At 40.4% G+C, this 19,904-nt stretch overlaps 1 long non-coding RNA gene across 1 annotated transcript; it reads left to right on the forward strand.

Moving 5' to 3' along the window:
* Positions 1-214: 214 nt before the first annotated feature.
* Positions 215-11,299, forward strand: LOC115031506 (uncharacterized). The gene is made up of 3 exons (XR_003837133.2): positions 215-311; positions 6,021-6,164; positions 11,240-11,299. It is a non-coding gene; the product is annotated as an uncharacterized LOC115031506 (long non-coding RNA).
* Positions 11,300-19,904: the final 8,605 nt, after the last annotated feature.

Consider the following 19,904-nt stretch of genomic DNA (forward strand, 5'->3'; position numbering starts at 1 on the left):
GTAGTTACTTTTTTTCCTAAATAATTATATTTATACTCATATGCTAGAGCTGCTATTGTCTTTGGAAAGAAAAGTTCCTTTTTTTAATGGGTGATTGTCATTGCAGAGACTTATAACTGGCTGCTGAGTGCTCAGGCCTAAATGAGACATCTACTAAATCACCCTTCCAAAACTCAGGAAGCATCATTAAAGAAGAGTTCGAAAGACAGCAAATCTGGAGGATGGAGAGAAGCACCGTGAAGCCTTGTTTTTATGGCTGTCATAATCCCACAAACAATCGGATGTGGCTATTTGGACCCAATTGTGTTCATGTATGTGCACACATTTGCATGCATGCACATATACACAAAATGTGTAGGAAAGAGACAGACTAATTGAGAAGGGAGTAAGAAAAACTGAGAGAGGTGATAGGGAGTGGATATGATCACAATAAATTATATACATGTAATTATAAGAAAAAATATTTTACCTGTACATGGGATATGTTCTTCTAGCTGAGCTACCTGGTCTGGCCTCAATGGGAAAGGAAGTACCTAGCATCAAAGAGACTTGAAGTCAGAGGGTTGGATGATACCTGAGGGAGGTGAGGCAACTGCTCAGAGAAGAAGGGGAGAAAGGATAGGGGAGAATTGTGGGAGGGGGTGACTGGGAGGGAAGCAGTGAGCAGGGATGTGAAGTGAACAAGTAAAAAACATAAATTTTAATAAAAAATAGTATGAGAAGCTGTGAGGATTACAGTAGTTTTATGAGAACTTTATACAACTGCTTATTTTTCTGTATGTTTAAGAAATCCCCAGAAACCAGCCTATTAATTTACATTATTCATATTGACACATTTCAGGGACAATTATACTCGTCAAAGAAAGTTTAAATTATCACTAAAGCTGTTATATATAAGAATATTATGCTTCTCTGTATTCTAAGTCATAGTCCCTTGAGGTAGTTGGTCAGTAATTGATTGTTATTGTTATTTGGAAGTGGAAGGGTTTTGTTTGTTTGTTTGTTTGTTTGTGTGTTTGTTTGTTTGTTTCTGAGACAGAGTTTCACTGTTCAGGCTGCCACTGAACTCACTCTGTAGAAGATTATGTATCCTGGCTTTGAACTCCTATTCTTTGGACCTTGTCTGTTTTGAAAGCTGAGGTGTTAGACTTTCTACCATATTTGGCCATAAAAATCTCTGGAAGAAACCAGCATCCTTTATGATTTAAAATAGATATTTGTGTGTATTCAGTAATTAACCTGCCATATTTGGTCTTTTAGCTTTTATATGTGTATTTGTAATATATATATATTGCCATGTGTCTACATTTCTACATGTGTACAGCATCAACCTTTTATAGGCTTCTGTTGGCCTACCCCAGATATCTCTCCTCTGGACTTCTTCCTGTTTGTGTTTGTCCAGAGTATCCTCCTTTGTATAACCTCTTTTTCCCTTCCCACCATGGTGTAGTAGTGTCAATCTCTGGTTATATAGGTAAGCAGGACAACCCGGGGAGCTAGAAGTAGCCTTTCCTAAAGGGGCTATTCCCTGTTTTACAAATGAGCACTCAGGTATGCTGCTCTCTGGTTCTACCTACTTGGTGGAGCTCCTCAAGGGATGCATTAGGAGCTGCGTCAGTTTGCATCTGGTTTCAGGCTCCTTAAATTTCATTTTCTTTGCTGTATTAGCTATTTTTCTCGTTGCTATGATGAAATATACATCAAACAGTAAATTAAAGGTGGACTATATCTTGGTTCATAATATGAGGATACAGTATCTCATGGTGAGAAAGGCATGATAGTGGTAGAGACTCAAAGCTGTGACAGTGGAAACTTAGCTTTGAGTGGACCAGAAAGAAGAGAGGGGTCAGGGAATTGGGCTGGGCTATAAATCTCAAGGTCTTCCCACAAGTTTTCCTTCCTGCAGCAATGTTCTACATCTCAAAAGTTTCACACACACACACACACACACACACACACACACACACACACACAAAGTTTCACAAGCTTTCCCTGATAGTCTGACCTACTGGGGGCTGAGTGTTCAAAAGCATGAGCTTGTGTGATATGTGGTTTTTTCCTCCAATTTTTTATTAGGTATTTTCTTCATTTACATTTCAAATGCTATCCCGAAGGTCCCCCATACCCTCTCCCAACCCCTGCTCTCCTACCCACCCACTCCCACTTCTTGGCCCTGGCGTTCCCCTATACTGGGGCATATAAAGTTTGCAAGACCAAGGGGCCTCTCTTCCCAATGATGGCTGACTAGGCCATCTTCTGCTACATATGCAGCTAGAGACATGAGCTCTGGGGGTACTGATTAGTTCAGATTGTTGTTCCACCTATAGGGTTGCAGACCCCTTTAGCTCCTTGGGTACTTTCTCTAGCTCCTCCATTGGGGGCCCTGTGTTCCATCCTATAGCTGACTGTGAGCATCCACTTCTGTGCCAAGCACCGGCATAGCCTCACAAGAGACAGCTATATCAGGGTACTCACTAATAAGCGGATATTAACCCAGAAACTTAGAATACCCAAGATACAATTTTCAAAACACATGAAACTCAAGAAGAATGAAAACCAAAGTGTGGACACTTCACCCCTTAGAATTAAGAACAAAACACCCATGGAAGGAGTTACAGAGACAACGATTGGAGCTAAGACAAAAGGATCCATCCCATAATCAGCCTCCAAATGTAGACACCATTGCATATACCAGCAAGATTTTGCTGAAAGTGATATGTGTTTTATATTTAAATTTAACACTGCTGTATAATGAAAGTGTGAAACTTGTTTGGTGATTTTACAGGGGTTCCCAGTTAAAAGATTGCCTGGAGTCTCAAAAGACACTATAGTCTGATCATTTATTGTTGTTGTTGTTGAGACAGGGTCTCAGTCCACAAATTGGAGTGAATATATGCTGGCCTGTAGCTTACTATCTAGCCTACCAATCATCCTGCCTCAGCTTGCTAGTGCTAGGACTACAAGCATGAGTCACTGTACCCAGACTGAACTCTGCCTATTTGAATAGTGCTAGAAGTACAAGGTTATGAGGCTGTTGAAAGAAGACAGAGTATATTTTGTGATGAGATGACTATGACCTCATGAAGGACAAAGGTGGAATGTTATGGTTTGAATGTAAAATATCATCCAGATATATTTGTGTTTGAATCTAGTCCTCAAATGCTTAATGGGTCCTAGCTGGAGGAAGAAATCCATTAGGAGGAGGTCTTTGAGCCTGTAGCACCAAGCTTCCACTGATAGTGGCACTTCCTTGGATACCCATAGAAATAAATTCATCTTCTGTTAAGTTATTCCTTGTTACATAGTTGGTGATAGCAATAAAAAAATAAACTAGAAAATAGAAACTGAGTAGAGCTCTTGTTGTATGGATAAAACTGACTATATGGTTCATAGGCCTTTACAACTTGTTTGTAAGAATATAGTAGTTTGTATCTGTGAGGTAGAGAAGCCCGAAAATGTTGTAAGCTGTGCTCAGTGAGCCACTGTAGGGGAAGACTGGAAGGCCAGATTGCCAAAAGTAATGCATACAAAGGAGGCTGGGCTTATATGTTTCAGAGAATAAGGACAATTGAGAAATGGGCTGGAGGCCAGTTGTATTAATTACATTCGGGCAAAGAATCTTACTCTATTTTGTTCCCACCCTAAAAGTTGGGTGAATCTGAATTTTAAAATGTTGGATTAAGTTATTTTGGTGAAGGAAATTTCAAGACAGCAATAATATATAGAACATGGCATGGTCATTTTTTACTGCATCTAGTCAGACTTATAGTGAGCAAGAACAGAGATGTAAACTGCAATTTTGTAAGCAGAGGAGCACAATATGGTTAAAGCATCAAAGAATTTATAATCCTTAATGAGATTTCTAACATTAAGGAGGCATTATCATTGAGGTAATAAGAGAGGTTTCTTAGCGGCAAGATATAATTCATGAGAAGTTTAGTCCATCAATACAAATTCATTTAAAAAAAACTTTATTTTTTTAAGTAATAGAACAATGAAAGGCAGCTTAGATATCAAACTCCAGCACGGACACGTAGGAACATGTTTTCTCAGGTTGAGCTTGGAGTGTCTATACCACAGAGGTGACTACAACTGTAGTTTATGGAATGGGGTCAGGGAGAGTCAGGAAGTGGCAAAAGAATTTTCTTTGTCTTGCTTGCTGTGGAGTTATGGATTCTTGTGTTAAGATCCAGAAAGTAATTTAAGGATGAAAGGGTTTATTTACTCTCATAGTTTGAGGACACAGCCTATCCTGTGGAGAAGGGATGGTGGAAGACACTACTCAAAACTCTGGTGATAGTAGCTCATTCATATTTGGAAATAATAGTGGAATATCAAGTGAGGCTAGGCTTCTGCAGAATAGAAACATGACTTCCAGAAAAGAGCGGAGACACATATGAGATTCAGTATAAACAAACTGTTATGTGTCTGGGAAAGCCGAAACTTTTAAAAGTCATCAGCCCCTCTACCCAGTGATACAGAAATAGTAAATAATTGCTGAGGGATGAGATGGACCAGTAGAACTGTGGGAGGAGATTCTTGCATCTGTTCAATTTCTAGAGGAATAGACTGACCATCTGAATGTGGGACAGGATTACTGGATACGTCCAGCTGCATGCAAGGTGTATAGGAAGCTCTAGAGTTTCTGAGTTGTCACTTATGGTGGAGTGGGAGAATGCAGTTTTTTCTTAAGCATCTCTGCTCCTATGTGTAACACTTCACCTCTACTTCTGTTAGTAACCGCCATAAAACCTCACTGGTCCACTAAACTGTACTTTAATGGAAATATTTCTTTAGTGTGTTGTGGGTTCCCTTTTTGGAGTAACTAGATGTGTGTGTGTGTGTGTGTGTGTTTATGTTGCATCTCCTCAGAAAAAGTCTGTCCCACAACAGCTATAAACCGCCAAACATGCCCCCGAGATCCATTTCCTCCCACTGGGTCTCATTTCTCAAAGATCCCCAAACCTCCCCAAATGGCTCCAACATCTAGGTACAAAGTGTTCAAACCTGAGTCTTTGGAGACACTCCACACTCAAACCACATTTTCCAATCCTATTCTTAGCAATGCTTAAGAACAGTGTCTCTACTCACCAAAAGAGTAATTTTACTGGTTTCTCATCCTTGGCAAATAGCTTCAAAACTATGCTGTAGAGAGTACATGGGTGTCAAATGGCAGAGCCAGTGGGTTGCCTTTGAAACCCAGGTGCTTGGAATTGGTATCTTTATTGCTGCAGATGAGCAAGGTACATGAGAGAAAGAAGCCACCATACCGAAAACCAGTTTGTAGTGAATATTTAAGTCAGTTTCAATGACCCTCCCAACTCCCAAGATAGAACAGAGTGAGAAGTGAACCATTTGAGGCCAATTCCACTCACAGTTCTGAAGCCTAGAGGTTTAATATTTGTACATATTAAATCCAGTATGTCAAACCATTTGGGTTCTGGTTTAAAGTGAAGCAATTAAAAAACAATAACGGCTGGCTTATCTTCCACTGCTGGGGACTGATTCCAGGGCTATATGCTCTAGCACAGAGTTGAGCTCTAGCATAGAGCTGCTCTACTGAGTCTGAGATGACAACTGGAAACATTGAAATATGAACTCAGCACTAGATGAAGTTGAGTAGTTATTCTTGATTGTGCTAGGTGAAATGCTTTGGTGGTAATAGTAAAAAAAAATATTAGCTGTAAGAAAACAAAGATAAAACAGATGAAATGATTTACAATGTAAAATTCTTTAGCAAGGAATCTAGCACAAAATTAATAAGCAAAAACTGATGTGAGGGTGGAAGGTAAAAATGATAGGAAAATATTTCTAATTCTTGAGCACAGTTGGAAAGGAGATTCATTGTGCTATTCTATTGCTTTGATTATTTGAAGCAGCTATAGTTATCTTTAAAGTCTTTTTAGAAGGAGGAAAAGAGGGTTGTTCTTTCTTGTTATCAGATGATTATTTATTATTATTTTCAAATGAATTGCTCAGATGTTGCCTGGCTTCTTTTCTGATGCTGAGTTTCTACATAGTCTCATTCCAGGATCAAGCCTGAGAGATCGAGAGAGGAAACTGGCCAGAGTTAACAGTTTGAACAACAGCGGCAGTATATGGGCCAAAAGCTATTGTCTCCTGTGAGAACAGAAATGTTCTCCCCTTTGAAGGCACACAAATGGGTAAGACTATTAGCTAAATGGTCAGGTTAAATTCAACCTACAGAAAACCAGGAAATTCTAGATGTTATCACATAAATACCTAAAAAACTTAATGACCAGAGAAAGCACAACAAGTCATAAGAAGCATAGAGTAGAGAGGACATAACATACAGTTAAATGGCTAGAAAAACATTTACTTAAATGACCACTCAATTTGAAGTTATGTCTTAAGTATTGTACTGTGAAATTTCAATTAGGAGTTAAGGGCTGTGAAATGGGCTGTGATGTTGGACTTTGGCCAGCTATTAGATGTGCACTCTAGTTTTCTAGAATGAGAAAGACAGAGAAATCAGGACAGATGTCGGTATCTTATAGGTTCATTTTTAAAGGCTTTGGACACATTCAGAGGTGTGTGTGTTTTCTATCATGGTGAATGAGTGAGAACACATATTCATATACATCATTCACCAAAATGTACAAGACACCAACATAGAGTGAGAGTGAATCAAAACGTGGGTAATTCATAGCAACAAGGCACACTTGACTTTCCTTAACAGAGAAAAAAAAAAAGGAAAAGAAAAGGATGCTCTTATGGCCCCTTGCATTTAAAATGCACCCAGGAAGGCTTCACTGATAAGAGTGCAGCAATCCTAAGTACAGCAGCTTCAGAACCAAATGTAATAACAAGGGATACCTCCAACTCTTTGCTCTTCTCTGGGAATATCTATGGGAAGACATTGATTTCCTTTCAAGAGCTCAGTTAGAGCACTTCATTAGAATTTCAGGGATGGGCTATAGCTCAGTGAAAGAATACTTATCCACCATGAATGAGACTCAATTTAATTTCCACTACTCCATGCACCCACAAACCCATGTGCATGAGGAAGATAAAGAGGGAGAGGGAGAAGAAGAAGGAGAGGGAAGGATAGAGGAATAGTGGGGAGGGGGGAGGGAGATAGGGAGGGAGGGAGAGTCAGGAAGGAAGGGAGGGAGAGAGGCAGAAAGAAAGAGAGAGGGAAAGAGAGGGAGAGAGGAACACAGAGGAGAGAGAGAGAGGAGGAAGGAAGGGAGAGAAGGAGAGGGAGGAAGGGAAAGAAGGAGAGAGAGGAAGAGACAGGGAAGGGAGGGAGAGGGGGAGAGAGGGAGGGAGAGAGAGAAAGAGAGGGGGAATGAAAGAGGGAGAGAGAGAGAGAAAGAGAGGGAGGGGAAGGAGATAGACAGAGAGGTATGCCATTCTGCTTTAGGATCTAAAAATACAACTTTAAGAAAAGTTAATTGTGACAGCTCATGTTGAGACCACTAAAAGCAACTTGCTGGGGAGTCCTAGGAAGTTGTCAAACACTGCCAAGATTGCCTTCTGTCCATACCCCAGAGCTCAGCATAATGCTCTCACGACCCAGGCAGTCATCAGGTGGAGCTAGCATCAGTTTCTCCCTCAGGATTTGGAGGGTGTTACTAAAACAGAGATGATGAACATATTTCTAATTTTGTAAGGCACAAATTTGGATTTGTAGTCTGTGTTATCAGAGTTCAGAAGCAGTTTTTGGCTGGATGGCTGAGTGGCTTTGTGCAAATGACTTCATTAATCTTAGCTTATGTTACATAATAGGAAGCTTACAGAGTATTCCATGGCAGGGTATAGAAGTTAAATTCAACAATATATAGTAGAGCCTGTTTAGAGGGATGCTGAGTAAGCAGATAGCTAGTGCAGAAAGTAAACATCCCTCAGTAGACTGTGGCAAAGGAAATGACACAGTACTGAAGCTCAGGGTTCTTTCTAGGCAATGGCCTCTGAGCTTTTGCACCAAGAGGTGACACATGGGATGGAGTGAGGGTGGGTTCTAAGCACATGAGGGAAGATACCCAACAGTCAGTGGAGGTTGAATATTTGGTTGTGGCTATAAGGGAGCTGCATTGTTGTGGTTAGACCTGGGGCTAATTGATTTTGATGGTAATTCTGTTCTCCTGTGAGGGGCTTCAAACAAGGGATGAGTCAGCACTCAGGTGATTTCCTATAAACCTTCTTCCCACCTTAATTTATAAATAAAAGCTAGAGCCAGTGGTTGGGCAGAGAAAGAGGGAAAGATAGAGCTGAGCTGAAGATTTTGGGAAGGGGGGGAGGGAGGGAGGAAGGAAAGAGAACAACTGGGGAAGAGGAGGTGGAAAAAAAAAGTGGAGTAGAAGCACCTGGCCTGGAGAAACCACAAGTTCTCAGGGCTCTCTTATATGCAGAAGATGGTAGTGTAGGGGTAGATCTGCCCAATCTAGGCACACAGCATGTATTCATATTAACTGAGTTGTGTTTTAATTGTCTGGGCCTATTTGGGTTGGAGAGTAACCACAGCAGTGTATGGCCAAGAAGACAGAAATAACCCCAGTAGATGTTTGCTTCTTACATTATGAAGAGATTTGAAATGCCTTACCTATTTAGCAGTAATGCACTGACACAGCTCAAGTATCAAGGACATGAAGAAGTCCTCCCAGGAGCTCTCCTGTGTTACTTTACAGCCCCTCTTCCCTAACTCTCATTCTTTCTAAGAGGCAAAGATTGTTTTGTTTTCTGGTTTTACTTATTTATTTTTTGCATCTGTCAGCCCCATATTCTTTATTTTCCCTTTTTTTCATTTTTCTTTGAGGCAAATGCTTGCATAGAGCATAGGCTGCTCCTTTTAGTTGTTTGTTCATTTGACTGATTTTTTTTTTTTTTGAGGTTATTGAAAAGGCAATTGTCAAGAGCTGGCTTCAGGCCCTCCTCTGCATGCAGTTAATCATGAAACTATCTCAAAGTGCTTGTCATAGCCTGCCTTCATGCTACAGAGCCTCAGGGGGATTTTCATTATTTGACTCTTCAATTTGGTCACCTGTGTGCTTTGAAACATGTCACAAACCTGTCACGAGACACCAAGCATCTGTTCGTCCTACACAGTGCTTCAGCCCATTATGGTGTTCATGCTCCACACTCAACTGAGTGTTGTGCCTGGTCATTTGTCATGCCAGTCTCATGTTGAAAGGACAACTCAGCTAGAATTTGGGTTAGACCCTATTTCAGTGTGTGACCTGTGTTGGATGCTTCTAGTTCGAATGTGAGAAAGTGGTCTTTCAGAGCAATCTGAAAGAAAGCTACTTTTATCTTTAAGAGAGAGATTTTCAAATGCTTAAACCTAACTATAGACAGAGAAGTCATGAATAAAGGGGCACTACTGTAGATATTAAATTCTTTAGGTCTCCATAAATATGCTTCCTTCCCATGCTTCTTTGTATTGACTCGTAAGGCAGATTCTAGGTAGTTATTGCAACTTGTTGCTCAAAATGCATCCCTGTGCTAGATTGAGGGACTTAGACTTTTTGTCTCACACATGAGACGAGAACAGGAACAAAGCTTAATGTCTTTTCTCTCAAACCAGGCCAATGACTCATTGCAATGAACATTTGCAAATAAAAACATGTGGACAATAGGGTATATCATGAGACACATTGTGACACACTACAACTTTCATGACAAGACATTTTCTTTTTTTTTTTTTCTTTTTTTTTTTTAGGTATTTTCCTCAATTACATTTCCAATGCTATCCAAAAAGTCCCCAATACACTCCCCCCCCCAGTCCCCCATCCACCCACCCCAACCCCTCGGCCCTGGCATTCCCCCGTACTGGGGCATACAAAGTTGGCAAGTCCAATGGGCCTCTCCCTCCAGCGATGGCCGACCAGGCCATCCTTCAATACAAATGCAGTCAGAGTCAAGAGCTCCGGGGTACTGGTTAGTTCATAATAATGTTCCACCTATGGGGTTGCAGTTCCCTTTAGCTCCTTAGGCACCTTCTCCAGCTCCTCCATTGGGGGCCCTATGATCCATCCAATAGCTGACTGTGAGCATCCACCTCTGTGTCTGCTAGCCCCGGCATTGTCTCACAAGAGACAGCTATATCTGGGTCCTTTCAGCAAAATCTTGCTAGTGCATGCAATGGTGTCAGCGTTTGGAAGCTGATCATGGGATGGATCCCTGGATATGGCAGTCTTTAGATGGTCCATCCTTTCTTCATAGCTCCAAACTTTATCTCTGTAACTCTTTCCATGGGTGTTTTGTTCCCAATTCCAAGAAGGGGCACAGTGTCCACACTTTGGTCTTCGTTCTTCTTGAGTTTCATGCGTTTAACAAATTGTATCTTATATCTTGGGTATCCTAAGTTTTTGGGCTAATATCCACTTATCAGTGAGAACATATTGTGTGAGTTCCTTTGTGAATATGTTACCTCACTCAGGATGATGCCCTCCAGATCCATCCATTTGCCTAGGAATTTCATAAATTCATTCCTTTTAATAGCTGAGTAGTACTCCATTGTGTAAATGGATCCTCTGGTAGTATTATGTCCAATTTTCTGAGGAACCGCCAAACTGATTTCCAGAGTGGTTGTACCAGCTTGCAATCCCACCAACAATGAAGGAGTGTTCCTCTTTCTCCACATCCTCGCCAGCATCTGCTGTCACCTGAATTTTTGATCTTAGCCATTCTGACTGGTGTGAGGTGGAATCTCAGGGTTGTTTTGAGTTGCATTTCCCTGATGATTAAGGATGTTGAACATTTTTCAGGTGCTTCTCTGCCATTCGGTATTCCTCAGGTGAGAATTCTTTGTTCAGTTCTGAGCCCCATTTTTTAACGGGGTTATTTGATTTTCTGGAGTCCACCTTCTTGAGTTCTTTATATATATTGGATATTAGTCCCCTATCTGATTTAGGATAGGTAAAGATCCTTTCCCAATCTGTTGGTGGGACAAGACATTTTCTATGTCTTGCTTTGTTTTGTTGTTTATTTTCTTTTGGAGGATTGGGATGCATGATGTGAAACTCATAAATAATCAATAAAAAGTATTTTTTAAGGAAAAACATATATATTTCAAGGAACTCCTTGTTCTAATACAGCACACTGAGATTGGAGAAGCACTACTGAGACAAACCCCAGTCTCCTTGGCTCCTGGTGTGTCTGTGCAAGTGTGTGTGTGTGTGTGCATGTGAGTATGCACTTCGTGAGTGTGTGCAAGCAAGAGAGAGAATCAGTACTAGTTTTAAAATGAATATAATGTCCTTCTAAATTTTTTCAGGTGAATCACAACATAAAATGTGTGATGTTGGAAAGAGAAGAAAATATCCCCAGACCTTCACAGCAAGGGTCACAGACCACCACTTCAGTGAAGGGTTTACTTTCTTTTGCTATGTCTGAATTTTGAAAAGTGACCTCACCTCTTCTGTGACTTATCTTAGCTGATGTATCTATGTATTGATTATTGGATGAAAAGAATATGTATTCTAAGTCTGATATCACTCAATATAATATCAATACACATGTATGTCATTGAACTTGAATCATTTCTTCAGAAAGGTCATCATGATATACAGTGCTTAGTTGGTCCCAAGACACGGTCAAGCTGAGATTCAGACATGCTCAGGAAACAGTATTTGGATGATGAAGAAGTGAATGCTGAGTGGCAGCTCACACTCTAACAGTCAGAAAAGGATAGGTACTGTTTGTTTTTATTTCATCTGAAACAAGTCAGAGGCAAATCTGTCTTAAATTGCTTCCCCTCTGTGGTTTGTGATTTTATCTCTGACATTGCTGAGATTTTCATATCTCAGCTTGATAAGCACAGGCTAAGATGATGTTAGTTTATATTGAAGAAACATTTTTTTCTTTTGTACCATCTGACTTTATAAAACAAACAACATTCGTTATTGAAGATGGTTTATGGTACTCATAATGTTCTGGGAGATTAATTTGTTTTTATAAAGTAAAAAACATACCAAAGAAAGGGAAATCTAACTGAAGGCAAATGTTGAAGATCACAAACCTCACTCTTGTAATTTTGAAACAAACAAGCAAGCAAACCCTCTCTGCACGCATCTTTGGCCTTGAAAAACCATTAGGAAACATTGCTAATGGCAACTAGAAGACCCTGCTCTTTTATAAGTGGGCCTTTTCTGATATGTTGCCATGGGGACCAGAGCTCTGTCATCTAAAAACACTGTGGACAAAGGGAAGAGCTGATGAACAAAAGCTGCAGAGGGCTTATTAGGGAAAAGCAGATATGCTTTCTTTCTCTAACCCAAATTAGGTTTAATCCTAGGGACGAATAGTAGTACACTGAAGTGGACACATACCTTGGACTACTACAATCTAGTCTGTTTTCTTTATACAGTTTTTAAAATTTGAGGTTTTTCTTTTTGTATATTTACCAACCCAGTCATATTCATTTCATAGTGGGTTTAATGGGATGATAGGACGCTGTTGAGAAAGGTAGATTCAGGGTTTTCTGGTGTGTCTGGGAGATGACTCTCAGATGGCACAGGAGACTGGGCAGGTTCAGAGTTTGGTTAAGTAGAAAGAGAACCGTACTTCAAGGTTACTGAAATTGGCCTTTGGAGGTCTGAATTCCAGCATTGAATACAAAGGAGAGGGAAGTCCTCTGTTTTAAAATCACATGGGCTTGACTAATTTAGAGAGAAATTTGAGGCCATCTGCTGGTGTGATCAGCAGTCAATGCTTTCTGCCTAAGCAGTGATGGTGAAGAGTGAAGTGTTGTGCACCAGAGCATGTTGTCAGTGTTTCACACAAGGGAAACATCAATCCTTGTAACATCCTCAACACAACCCTGAGATAATTCTGGAATAAATGTTCAACTAATTCCAACAAATATTAAAGTGATAAAGCTGAGAAGCTTGCTAAAGGCCATGCCCAAAGAATACCCTCCTTTTGTTGAAGAAGATGTTTTTCTGAAGTCATCTCCTCTATTATCATCACACACTGAAACAGGCACTTGAAGAAGCTGGGTGGCATTGCTTAGAACAGGTAATGTAGTCAAGGGTTTTGAACACTAAGGACCCTCTTACCAACCAGAATACACCTCACCTGTAGTTTCCAGGTGGGATGGAAACTTTCTTCCTTTTGGAGTATGGATTTATTAATTTTCTCTTCAACCAAGACCAAATATTTGACAAAGCACAGTTTAAGACATGGAGGGAATAATTTTGCTCATGGTTTGAGAGAATGCAATCCATCACATATAAATGGTACTAGTTTGTGCCATACAGCTCTATGATAATAGGGCCATGAGTCAATATAGAAAGCAGAAAGAGGACATTAAATAAGGCTGGCTCCATTCCAGGAAACCACTTTCTCCACTTAGGTCCTACTTCCCAAAAGTTCCATCCATAATCTCTTACAACAGCCCCACCAGCTAGGGAACCTATTTGAACACACAAGTCTGGGGGTCCATTTCTGATCATTACCATTACAAGGTGTCACAGGTGAGAACAATATAAAAAAAAAGTCTCTTTTGGGTTGTGATGGCTAAGCTATTAGAAGGCCAGGGAGGATCATCTAGCAATATTACAGTTGCGGATTCATAGAATAGAGTGACCAGAGTAGAGGTTGATGTTTGGCTGAAGTCTAAACATCTTTGTTTCCAGTTAATAGGATTATAGACTCTTTTCTTTAGCATCTAATATAAAATCAGAGACAGGAAGCCAGATTAGAAGCAGGAACTCAAAAAACCATCTATCACATTAGCTCCTTTTCCATTGGATCTTAGAATCCCATTTCTTTGGAATCTCTGGGTCTGCAGGCAGTGTATGCTGACCATGGAATCACTGATTTCTGCAACAGTTCAGGTAAATGCAGAAGGAAGCCATTTTGGGCAGCCTCTAGAAAACCCTGCTTCCAAAATTTCTGAATTGCTGCTTTTCCTACTTAACCAAGACCATTGACTACTTATCTCATTCTCATTTGCTGTTTTCCACTGGGTCGGAAGGTCAGATGGGAAGAGCTCCTTCCTATCTGCCCCTCTCAGGCTGAGCCTGGCCCTCAGCATGCTAAAGTTTTCTGCCTTCCTCTTGATTGCAAAAATATGGACAAGAGTCTGCTTCAAATCAAGTCTGAGAGATATCACTCAAGCACACGACATGCAATATGTGTGTAGTAGAGGTGTGGTACTTGTCCTTTGGAAAGAGACATCTGATATGATAATCATCAAAGGATAGGAGACCATTTAGATAAACTACATTATTTGAAAGATATATTTACAGAGACAAAGCTTAGGTGATATGACCATCATTGCACACCTGGCTCTTGTATGACTATATCACAGTCTGGTTAATACATTCTGAGAACTGTCATTTGATCATTCTGCAAACATCATAAACAGTATTTGCATAAGCCACCTACCTACAAAGGCTACATGCTAGAGCCAATTTCTTTGAGAGTCAAGATAAATAAAACAATACACAAATAAAACAAAGGAGGACTATAGAACATGATGCCCTCAGAAGATATGGTAGGCCTGAGTGGATGAGGCTACTGATGACAAAACGTGGAAAACTGTTTCACCTCTAACAGTTTTTGCTGTAAACAGGAATGTATTCTAAGATAAAAATAAAATTGTGGCATAGTAAATACACAAATTACCATTTACAATCCCAAGTTACCATGATCAAGTACTATGTCCTGCCTTTCATGTATGGGATATCTTTTCTGACAACAGTGACACAGTGTCAACATAAACATGTAACTACATGAAAGCATTATAGTGGTCATGATATCCTTAGGCAGTAGGAACTTTTCAACTGTGGTATAATCACACAGGAGTGCTGGTACATGCACTTCACTATGGAGTGAAATGTCACGTTATTTAGCATACCATATTCCAGCTATACATAGCTTCAGCTGGAGTCATTTTACATCAACCTTGTGACCCAGCCAACCATGGTATCACTGGGCAAGGACTCCAGGAGAGAATGAGATAAAATTCCTTGTGTTTCTAAGCATGTAGTAATCCTGCCTTTTATAAAATTTGTAACTGTAAAACATGGGAATGCTATCCTGTAGATGGTTACTTTTTGATGTAGTAATGTTGTCAACACCAAACTAGTGGATACTGAAGAAAGAAGAGGAAAACCAAGGTTTGGTTCTCATCATGTTCTGATGTTCTGGTTGCATTTTCATTAACTGAATATTTTAAAACATGGTTTATACTCACGTATATGTGGATATTTGACATAAAATACAAGGTACCTATCCTACACTCCACAGACTCAAAGAAGGTGGAATAAAATAGTCATAGGAGGTAGATGGAGGCACAGAACTGGATGAGAGAGGGAATGGAGGAGAGAATGGGGGTAGAGCAGTTCAGCATCAGAGACCTGGGATAAGGGATGCTTCTAAGAATCAATTGGGTTATCCTTAGCTGAGACTCACAGCAGTGGGACTATGGAACCTGAAGAGGCCACCTCCTGTAGCAAGGCAGGAACCCCAGATGAGCGATAAACACACCACACCAACCTGTCCACAAAACTTTCCACCCAAAGTTTATCTTGCCTACAGGTATTTCAGGGATGAGGGATGGAGAAGAGACTGAGGGAGTGGCAAGCAGTAACCAGCCCAACTAGAGAGCCATCCCATGGGAAAGTACCAATCCCTGACACTACTAATGACACTGTTATGATTGCAGACAGGAGCCTAACATGGCTGTCCTCTGAGAAGCCCCACACAGCAGCTGACTCAGGTGCAGAGACCCACAATCAAACATTGTATGGAGCTTGGGAACTCTTTTGGAAGTGTTGGGGGAAGGATTGATGGCCCTAAGGGAGAGGAGTTTTGAAGGAAGACAATCAGAGTCAACTCTGTGGACCTTTGAGGCCCTCAGAGACAGAACCACTAACCAAAAAGAATACACAAGCTGGACCTAGCCCCCTGTCACTGCACACATGTAGCAGATGTGCAGCTGGGTTTAATGTGGGTCCTGAACAACTGGAATGGAGGTTATCCCTGAAGCCTGTCTAAGGAATCCATTCTAACTGGACTATCTTGTCTGGCCTCAGTGGGAGAAGCACTTATTCCTGCAAAGACTTGAGGTACCAGGGTGGCCAATATTGACAGGTGGCTCCATTCTCTCAGAGGAGAAGGGAATGGTGGATCTAGAGGGTGACTGGAAAGGGGGACAGTGATTGAGACATTAAAATGAATAAATGTTAAAAATTAATTTCATGCGTACTTTACTTACTTTTCCTGTTACTGTGACCAGTTGTTTGACAGGAGGCTACTTAAGGAAGGGAGCTTTTGGAAGGCTTTGAATTTGAGGGGAGTGTAGTCTCTCACAAGAGGAAAGATGTGGAAGTCTGAGAGGCTGTAGTCAGAGGGGCAATTGTGTGGGTGACTGATCTCATTGCACTATAGTCAGGAAGCAGAGTCAGTTAAATACTCCTGCTCAGCTCAGCTTTCTGTCTTCTCTTTTCTTTTTAAAGTCAGTCTGGGATTCAGACAAAGTCAGCCTGGGTCTTCCCACCCCATGAAATCTTTTCTGGAAATGTTCTTACAGATACACCCACAAGTGTGTCTCCTAGGCTATTTTAAGTTCAGAAGACCATCCAAATTGACAACCAGCATTTTTTAAAATTTAATTAGCATTGTTGATTGATTGATGTTGAACATACAGCCAGGGTCACTGTAACAGAATGACTCTCATTCAACATATTTTGTTCTGTGAGGCACATTGTACCCTCAGCACTATAATTGTGACATTTTAACATTTAATCCACCAACTAAAGATACAAAAATGTAAAAAATGTGGCGGTACTAAGGATACCACAAAAACGGTACTAACATAGCAGAGAGTGGAATAGCTGCACCACCTTGCTCTACCTCATTTTGGATTTTATTCTTTTATAAATACAAGTTTTTAGCTGCTGTCTTAAGTCTTTGATGGACCATGAAAGTACCACAAGTATTAGTTCTAGAGATTTAAGTAAATGTTAATGAATAGGTGAGTTTGCAAAAATGCAATCCTTAAACAATGAGGACCAGCTGTTTATTGCTACCCTAGGCTTTTATTTAAACAAAACTTATAATAATAAAAGACCTCCAGATGGAATTTTTGATAATTAGTGAAATGGAATTTATATATTTATATATGGTTCATTAAATTAATTAATGATGAATTCCAAGTTAAATAGAGTCTTTACTCTGTCTTTTGTATCTTACACAGGAAACAAGAAATTATTATTTTATCAGGGTCCTCTGGAAGATGACACTACGTGTTTTGAATTTCAAGCAGGACTTTATGCTTGCTGACTAGAAAAAGAGGATTATCATTAACTAGAGAGAAATGAAGGAAGGAAGCCTGCTCCAGGAGGATGTCCATTAATTTGTTTGATCACTATTCATTTAACAAGTACATACATTTTGGGAGATCAGTAAAGCTCTAGGCTCTGTAGATCCAGACATGAGCAAATAGCTGAATGCTTGGCATGAGGAGCTTATGCTATGGAGGAAGATGACATAACAAAGTGCTCTTATTCAGGGTGGCTAGATGTTTATAAAGACAAGTGGGGTGATGTAACATATATAGTTGGAATAAAAAAGAGAACTGTTGCCTTGGCAGCCATTGTCCCTGTAAAATGACCTGGATGTTGATCTTGTAGGGACAGTTTTTCACTGAATGACTGGAATGTTAGTTTCAAAATCACTGTGAATTAGGAAACATATCCTATAAATTTCAGCATGGATTGTCAAAGGCACAGAAGGACAAGGGATAGATGGGTTTATTCTAGGCTTGGTATTTGCAGGACTATGACCAGTGGAGCATGGAGAACTAGATCTGAGAGGCACCAGGGATTGGGCTGGACCAGGAGATGAGGTTAAGAGGATGGGAGTTAGTGAGTGCTTACAGGGCTGGATGTTCTGTGTGCAAGAGAGCCTGGGAGAAGCCTAAGTTAAAGAAGGCCACTAAGATATTCTGAGTTTGTGTTTTTAAAGGCCATTTGTTCCACCAGAACAGGTGTTGCCAGTGGCTATCACTTTGATTATCATTTAAATAACAATTTTTAAAAATTTATTTATTTTCTTGACTCTATTGTTGACTTTATTGTTTGGTCATTATTGAGTATTTTTATGCAGATATACAATGAGAAAGAGCAAATGGAATAAATGAAATATAAAATGTAGTTTAAGGGAGTAAAAGAACACCAAGAAATTTAATTGTTTGAGCCAAAACTCATGTTGAGAAGGAGAGAGAGAGAGAGAGAGAGAGAGAGAGAGAGAGAGACCTAATGCTTCATGTAAAAAAGGGAGTGACATCCCCTTTATTGTCTCAGAGCAAGATCTCACACAGAAAATTCCTTAATTTATAAAGCTTTTGCAACAAGGAAAAGCATCAACAAATCAAAATTTATGCAAATGTAATTAAAAGAGGTGGCCAGGCTCCATACCAACCAGGACATGGCAGCATAGGCCAGAAGGTTCTCTGAGTTTTGAGTTATGACAAATACAAGAGTAAACAGGTTGTGAAATCTTTAGTTAAGGAAGACTGCTCAGGCCAGGCATAGGGCAGGAGAGTACCTACATGGAGGTCCAGAAAGGTTACCCTGTCTTGCAGGTCTCCTTGTCAGGTATCCTACATCTATGACATTTCCAACATCCTGGTGTCTTCATGCAATCCAGACTTTACTTTCACAGTTTCACACAATGACATTGAGATATAGTTACAAGTTTATGGATGTCAAGGAATAGAATCTGTGATGTCCAATGGGAGCGTTGCTCCTATAGGTCTGTATGTTTGAATGCTTACTCTGCAAATGGTAGAGCTCTTTGGGAAGGTTTAGAAGGTGTGGCCTTCTTTGAGGAGGTGTGTAACTGAGGGTGGGCCTGGGGGTTTCAAAAGACTTGGGCCATTCCCAATCCCACCCCATCTCTCTTTTTCTCTGCCTCATGCCTGTAGATCAGAAGTAAGCTTTCAGTTACTGTTCTAGCTCCATGGTTATTGTCATACTCCCCAATATTATGATCAAAATCTCACCCTCTGAATATGTAAGCCCTTCTCAAGTGCTTTCTAACGTTCAAACAGACTCTCAGAATCAGCAAGATAATGGGCTATGTACTAAGAGAGTAGCAGAATGAGGGAGAAGGGATGGGGCAAAACACTAACAATAGCCTCTGGTTTGAGGCTTCCTGAATCTTGATTATTAGTGGGGTGTCTTGGGGAAGCAGAAAGAATCTAGACATTGTAGCAAAGATGTAAACACTTAGGGTTGATCACCATAGGTACAATGGTGACATCATTTTAAATGGCCTTTGTTGTATAACATCTCCCAGATTTGGTTGAATCCTCTATTTTGCCAATAAAATCCCCATGGGCATAGGAAGGGTGTTTTGTTTTGTTTTGTTTTGTTTTTGGGTTCTCCAGACCTTATAAATGGGTTTGCATGATGGTTCAACAGTCAGGCAATCAGAAATCATGAGGATCAGAGTTCAGATACCCAGAATTGGAGGATGTAGAACCCCACCAGTATGTGGAAGACAGAAATAGTTGGGAACCCTGGAATAAGCTGGATAGCAAGACTAGTCATATAGACAAGTTTGGGGAGATCAGAGGCCTTGCTTCAATAAATAAGAGGGAGAAAACTGGTCCACACCAAATGTCAAACTTAGGCTTTTACCCGCACACATGTGCATGCACATCCACACACATATATAGCATATGAAACAAGGAAAAGGAAAAATAAGCCACAAAAACAACAAAACCCTATGATTTTTTTCCAGCCCTGTGGCTCCTAATGTTTTAAACATTGAGTCGGTGCAGGCACCAGGAAAGGTCTGAGCTCTAGTGACAGCCCCCATGCCTCCTTCCTTTTTGTCCCCTCCCTGCCTGCTACATAAATCACTGTGTTATGCAAATTGAAAAAAAATCTGCCTGTAGCTCCTGAGAGAAGAGATCATCCACA

This window comes from Mus caroli, unplaced genomic scaffold (genome assembly GCF_978045245.1).
Source record: "Mus caroli unplaced genomic scaffold, Mus_caroli_1 scaffold_8, whole genome shotgun sequence".
NCBI lineage: Eukaryota > Metazoa > Chordata > Mammalia > Rodentia > Muridae > Mus > Mus caroli.